At 32.3% G+C, this 7,951-nt stretch overlaps 1 protein-coding gene across 3 annotated transcripts in view; it reads right to left on the bottom strand.

Moving 5' to 3' along the window:
• LOC110026574 (ribulose-1,5 bisphosphate carboxylase/oxygenase large subunit N-methyltransferase, chloroplastic) overlaps window positions 1–7,951 on the bottom strand; it is a 61,602-nt gene that overhangs the window by 22,292 nt on the left and 31,359 nt on the right. The window lies entirely within an intron of this gene.

Raw genomic sequence — 7,951 nt, 5'->3', positions numbered from 1 at the left:
GGACTCTAGAGACTCCGGAAAAATCTGAATTTAACGAACTCGTACGTAGAGTAGAACTAAAAGAAGAAACAATGACAAACTAATCAATTTTATCGTGTTCACCCTTAAATATATCCCACAAGTCAAAATCGATTGGGCGTATAGTGAATGGTGATGATAAATAGGATAATTCACTAATTGAATTCACTGCAATGTCATGAGCATATCCGGAGGGTTGAAATTGCCTAAGAAGGGGTCTTCCATAATCGAAACAAGCAAGCAATGACGAAATAGAAAGGCTATCGGTGAGACGAGCGTAATTTGGACTTGAATTGTCTCGACTATTACCGAAATTTGCTCAAATGACCTCGAGTGTAAAACAAATTGCGCAAGCGAGTCCGGTATATTGAGTTTGCTTTGGAATGACACTCATATTATCATATTTTTGTACATTAGTCAACGACGTGTAAATAAGCACAAATTATAAAATTTAGAAATAAATCTTTAAAAAAAACCAATCCCTTCTCCAATTAAGCCATCGCCTAAATCATTTCCTTACCCATACCTGTACCTCCCTCTCCATCCAATGGGAGCGAACAACAATTTAAAATAATAAAATATAAATAATTAAAAAATTTCCAAATCTAATTCCTTATTCCCACTCACCTGCATCATTCCTTCTACTTCCTTCCTCACTCTCACAGCCCAACACAAAATCCCCAGCCCATCCTGACTGCTTCCCAGATCCAAATTCCTTTGCCTATAAAACCAATTTTGAGAAATCAACAACAACAACAACAACAACAAAGCCTTAATCCCACTACGTGGGGTCGGCTACATGAATCCTTTTTCTCCATTGCGTCCTATTTAGTGTCATATTTTCATTTAGTTCAAGTAAAAAATTTTGATAATCAGAAAATGTATCCCAAATTTCGCATCCCTCAAAATTTGATCAAAACAATTATATAGAATTCTACACGTCGAATCGATCAAATTGAAAGATAGCACTATACATAAATTTTAAACCTATAAAAAGATAAATTATAAAATTATAAGTTTAATTAACCTTTATTAACTCTAATTGAATCCATAATCTCTCCCTCGGCATTGTAGCCACCGTCATTTCTTCGTGATTCTCAATCATAAGATGGTTCAAACGGTTGAGATCCAATGGAATCATGTTAAATGTCGCATCCCAGCTTCCCTCTCTCGAATTCTCCCTCACGCTAGAAGCTTGCCTAGTTCCTGTAGCAAGGAGCGAACTGAGCGGGCAGCGGTCTGGGAGCTGCAACTCACAGAAAGAAGTTCCGAGATGTTCCAGGGAGATTTTGGTAAGTTGAAACTCCATTTTTCATGATATTCTAGATATTCTTTCTCTTACACTTCCATTTTTATATTTTCTACGAACTCAAGCATTCTTGATGAGTTTCCTGTCATTGTAGCTTTGACGGTCAACCGAGAGCTACGCTTTCTGGTAGGTCCATTTCAAGAATTTTGGAGAAGTGTTAATGGCATAGGATAAAGAGAGAAGAAGAAAATAGTTGGTTATGCCGAGAAGTCCTTTTGAGATAAGAATTTTATGAATGAGCCATGTTTGGGGTTAAATCACGAGATAAGTCAATTTCATAAAATCCTAAACTGTTTAAGAATACTAAGTTGTTTACACTAAGCGGCGAGCTCGAGGCGAGCTTAGGGAAACTCGTTGTAAGGCAACTTTGTTATTTTAGATAAAGTAATTTTGTGCTAACTTAAGAAAAATAACTCTGTAATTTTTTATATAATTATATGTTTAACACTATTTCACTTAGAATTTTCTACATATAGTGGATAAATACCCACATAGACTGTATTAATCTAAATTTACTGTATTAATATAAATTTAATGTCCCTACAATACCTATGATTTTACTATATTATGAATATGATGAGCATATTTATGAAATCAATTACTTGCAGATATTTATTTATTATGATTCTTGCATATAATATATGAAATGTCTATGATAAATATTTGTTACGAAAATTATGATTTAAGAAATGTCACAAGTAATGTTATAGGTAGGCTATTACATGAATAATTGCAAGTGCAGAAGATAGGGAACGATGAGATTCCAAACACCTAACATTCAAATTGACAAGAAACTCAGAGAACCATTGGGATTAGATGAGGGAGAAAATGTAGGGAACTACTGGTACCAGAGAGACTATTGATAACTCTTATGTTATGAGGGGCCCAATCTTTTATCAAAATTTGATTTAGCCTAAGTGTTGGGTGACAGCCTATGACATGACGACACATGGAAATAATTGAGACATATTGAGACATAAAATTACAAAGGAAATTCATATTATTACATTAGTAACTCTTATAAATATGCTTATGATTACACATGAATGAATGAAAAATGTCTTATACAATAGTCATGATTCTCTGCATTACATGTCTTTTCTTTTAAATGTTTTATACAGTTGTAGTATATTGTGACAAGTGTTGTTAACATGTACATGGGTTTCATATAACATGATTTTTTTTTTGTATAAAATCTTATTTTAGTCTTGACTATTGTGTCGAGCATGTCGTAACTCACTCTACATTATTAACTTTTAAGAAAGCGTAAGGGGCACGGGGACAAGTATTTAGGTGTGGCTTGTAGAGATTTTTTTATACGTATTTTTATTATTTTAGATTTAACAATCATGTATAGATATATATGTTTTGGTGAAATGATTTTACATGTTTTTAAATATATGTGAATGTGAATAAATTATGAAATAAAATATATCATGTATGTTTGCGACAACATAAATAGACTAGTTCATCACTCATTGGATCTTGATTTTATAAGTCAGAACGAGTGGTGGTAAGAATGGGTCCTGATTTTGTAAGTCATAACGAGTGTTGGTGAGAAATTAGTCTGACAAAGTCATCTTGCACCGCAATTGACTTTTAAAGGGGGCTAGTTGATGTGTGATGGAAAGTAGCATCAAAGCATAGTTATTATTTGAAAAGAATGATAAAAGCATGTTGAATTTAGAAGATGAATGAAATAAAATATGAATTGATCTATAAGTTGATGGATCTGGGTTGGTAACTCATATGACTTGAGATATCATGCATACACGATATAATTATTATGTGATACATTGCATTTCAATAATAAATTATGTCAATACAAATGAACATGCTTGCAAAAAAACCAAAAAGTACTCGGTCAATCTCATAGTCTAATTGCGAAGTAGGAAGTACAAGTTGAAAATTTCTTGAACAAAAATAATAGTTAAAATAAGTCAAATGAGGAAACTAAAGTCGTTGAGTTACAGAGCATTATGCAGTTGATATCACAAGTGGTTGACAAAATGACTTCTATTGAAAAATATTCTACAATACAATGCTCAGATCTGAAATTGGGGCAGAAGTTGATTGACACTTGAAGATCTTTTAGACATTTAAGTCGCATGCATTCATAGGTGTCAGTGACCCCACAGCTATTAAAGATTGTCTATCAATGATAGGAAAGATTTTGATGGTATGATTTGTCCGGAAAATAGAAGTGTTGCTAGCCACTTTTATGTTAGAAGACAACGCGGAGAGGTGGTGGCATGCACAACATATAGAGAAACTTCAGCTGAAACCTCTTCCATAGATTCAGTCGGATGATTTTGTCAAAAGTTTCAATGATTTATTCATTCTGCCTTCAGCCAAATTAGCATTGCAAGATAAATTCTTCAATCTGATTTAGGGGTCCAGATCAGCTATGCGTTATAAGACAAAAATTACTTTTCTTTCTAGATATGCACTCTGCTATGTCAGTACCCAAGAAAAAAAATGCCATGAATTTCTATACGGCCTCAAAGATCAGTTGAGGTTGGAGGTTAACTTTGGTTTAGTTTGAAATCAATGATTTCTCAAAGCTAGTTGAAAGAGCCAGATGAATTAAAAATAAGCTAAACTTCTTCGATTAACGATGGCAACCTCAGGTAAGCAAGTTAAAAGATTTTGGAAAAAGAGAACTTCAGAGCAATAAAATTAAATCAGAAAGTAAGCATAAGCACCTACAGTAAGAAATTTCATTTTTTGAAAAATATGAAAAAAAAAACATTTTGGGCAATATTTAATGGGTTCAAAAACGTGTTATAATAGATGTGGACAGTTGAGACATCTTCAGATGAACTATCCGCAAAAATTCAGATGAACTATCCGCAAAAACAGAAAAGAGACAGAGATAAATTGACAAATCAAGAACAGAAACAGCACAAGAAATTTTTTGGAGGCTGTCAGCCCAATAAAACTTAATTTTTGAGAAAACCTTCAACTCAAGTCATCGGTGAAACTTATTAGCATTGAACTGAACAACCAGTAAAAGTCATAGTTTTTGTAATTACCCCTCAAGAAGTTAAAAAATCTAAAGTAGTTACGTGTGCACTTCTGATTCATAATTAGCCTAACAATATTATATTTGATTCAAGTGCATCGCATTCTTTCATTCATGTTGAGTTTGCTACTAGTTTATCTATTGAATTATGTAATTTACTCGTCTTAGGTGTTATTATGTCTTCGAAAATTGGTGTTTATGCAAACAAAAAATGTGTCATAAATGTTAACATTTCTGATAAGAAACTACAAGCAGAGTTGATTATAATGTCAATTCAGACTTTTGACATCATAATGAGACTGATCTGATTAGTAAATAATTTTGGTATGAGTGAATTCTATAAAAAGTAAGTGAAACTCAAATTATTTGGTAAAAAGTCATTTTTATATCTTATGTAATCGAAATGAACAATATTCTTAGTGCAGTAAAAGTTTAAAAGTATTTACGAAGTGGTGAACCCATACTTTTAGTCAAATTAGAAGTGTTACATAAGGATATGAAGGAATTAAAAAATATCTCAATCATTGCAAAATTTCCTGATATATTTCCTGAAGAATCGCCAAGACTACCACTAGAACAAAAAGTTGACTTTAGAATTGATGTGCAGTCAGGCCGTCTGCAATTTTCAAGTCTTCTTATAGGATGGCTCAGAAGGAATTGCAAGTCTTGAAATGACTGTTGCGGGAATTGATAGAAAGAGTTTTATAAGGCCAAACAAATTCACTTTTGAAATTATGAAAAGGAGTGGTCCGGTTTCTTACAAGTTAGTTTTACCTAATGATATGATAGATATTCATGATGTGTTTCACACTCTATACTGAGAAAATGAGTTTCAAATTCATACTAGAGAATTTCAAATGAAGACCTTAAAGTACAAATAAATCTAACTTATATTGAAGAGTCTTAAAATATTTTAGAAATAAATTTTATCCTTTTATCAAGAAGAAAAGGAAATTTAAGCCTGAAAAATAAGGTACATGAGAAAAAAAAGAAATACAACAAAAATTGAGAAATCGGGTAAAAATCTTGGCACTTGAAAAGCAAAACCCAAATTCCGCATCCCTCAAAATTCGGTCAGATAAATTTTATAAAATTCTAGACGTCGAATTGATCAATTTGATATATGACACTATGCATGAATTTTAAAAGTATGAGAAAATATTAAATTAAGAAGTTATAATTTTAATTACACTTAACTAATCCTAAGTAACTTCCTAATCTCTCTCTCGGCACTGTAGCCACTGTCATTCCTTTGCAATTCTCAATTGTGGTATGTTTCAAACGGATGAGATCCAATGGACTCGCACTAGATGCTGCGCCCCCACTTCTCTCTCTCGAATTCTTCCCCTTACTAGAAGCTTTGCTCGGTTCCTGAAGTAAGGCGCCAGAGTATGGGCAGACCATGGTATGAGAGTCGCAGCTCACGGCAAAAAGTTTAGGGGAGATTTTGTTAAGAAGAAACTAAATTTATATGTTATTCCAAACATTCATTTCCTCACACTTCCATTTTGAAATTTTCTACAAATTCAAGCCTTCTTAGTGAGCTCTCATGTATCTTTGCGTGAACCATGGAACTGTCAAATCAAGATTTATGCTCTCTGGTAGGTCCATTCCACGAATTTCATAAAAAGAGTTAAGGGGATAGGAGGGAGAGAGAAGAACAATAGGAAGTATCAGAGAATGGTTAGTTATGACGAGATGTCTTTTGAGGCAAGAATTTGTAAATGAGTTTTGTTTGGAGTTAAATCACGAGATAAGCCAAGATTTCAAGAAATCCTAAAATGTTACGAATTCCAATTTGTTCACATTAAAAAAAAAGCTCGAGACGAGCTTGGGGCAATTAGTAATGAAACTGTTCCATCGTTTCAGCTGAAATAATCCCATGTTAACTTAAGAAAAATAATTCTATGTAGGTTTTTTATGTGATTATATGTTTAACAGTTGCATTTAAAATTTTTTACATATTGTGGATTAATACCTACATTAATTGTATGAATACAAACTTGATCTGTAACTCATAATACCTATACTTTTACTATCTTATGAATATGATAAACAAGCCTATGAAATCAATTGATTGCAGGTATTCATTTACTATGGCTAGTGTATATGATATATAAAAGGCACATGATGAATGTTTGCTACATGAATTATAATTTAAGAAATATCACAAGTAGAGTTATAGGCAGAATTTTACATGAATACAAGTACAAATGCTAAAGAACTATGGAATTCCCGACTCCTAACATTCGGATAAAGACGAAACTCTGAGAACCGTTGGGATCAGATAGAAACATAATATAGAAAGCAGTTGGTGCCAAGAGAACAATTGATAGTTGCTATGATCGGAGGAGCATAACATTTAACAAAAATTAATGTAGCATTCGGGCTGGGTGACAACTCATGACATGACAGAGCATGAAAATAACTGAGGCATATACAATTTTAAGTGACATGCATATGATTACATTAATGACTCCACTCTTATGCATTTCCTAATGATTGCATATGAATGAAGAAAATATATTTTTATATAGAAATCATGGTTCTCTGCATTACATGTCTTTTATTTTATATGTTTTATAAAATTATAGCACGTTGTAACGTTTGTTATGACATATATATGAGTTTCATATGAGTATGCATGTTTTTTTTTGTCTATAAAATCTTATTTTAATTTTGATTATTTCAATAAACTTGTTGCAACTAATTCTACATTATTAACTTTAAGGAATGAGTAAGGAGCACCAAAATCAAGTAGTCAGGTGTGATTTGTATCGATTTTTTGGTACATACTTTTATTATTTTGAATTTAACGGCTCTGTATAGATATATATATTTTAGTGATATGATTTTACACGCTTTCAAAGAAATAAGAATATGAATAAATTATAAAGTAAAATGTATCATGTATAATTGTGGTAATTTCAATGGAACTTGATTCTGCAAGAGAGGAAGAGTACTTATGAGAATTTAGTCTGATCGAGTTCGCCTATTTCACATCGCATTTGTTATATATTGAGCTTAATTACTTTTAAAACATAATATTAAACTTTAAAATGTAAACAATTTATGTTAATTGAATTATCATCTTAAATTATCGTAAGATTGATTTACTTGAATTTACAGGGTCGCTTTACAGTGAATTTCCACTCTCACCTCGAGTTTGCCGCCCCGGACAAATAATCTGGAATCCGCAATTAACTTCGGATTCAAAGATATCTTGGCTCATAAACTAATTTAACCAAAAATATAATTAATTTGTTAAAATATACCTTAAACAACATTTTTGGCAACCAGTCCTTTTCCAAAGCTGCCAAAATATTCTTCCCTCTCATTCTATCTTCTAAAACTTCTCTTTACCCTTCACTAAACTCGTGTTAAAACCCTTACGAAAACTCGCAAAGGACTTTCGTGTTAAAACCCATAATACCTGATATCAATAAGTCCAATCATGCCTAAATATCAAGAGTTTAGAATTCTATAAGTTTCTTTGGCATCTTTACCCGCGAAGGATATCTATACAATAGTCTACCTACCGCAATACTTGTGACATTCCCTTGAACAAAATTCATTTAGCACATGTAAATCATTTATAT

Source organism: Phalaenopsis equestris, unplaced genomic scaffold (assembly GCF_001263595.1).
Source record: "Phalaenopsis equestris unplaced genomic scaffold, ASM126359v1 Scaffold000380, whole genome shotgun sequence".
NCBI classification, from domain to species: Eukaryota; Viridiplantae; Streptophyta; class Magnoliopsida; order Asparagales; family Orchidaceae; genus Phalaenopsis; species Phalaenopsis equestris.
The sequence above is the reverse complement of the archived record's forward strand: the minus strand, read 5'-3'. Positions and strand labels throughout refer to the sequence as shown.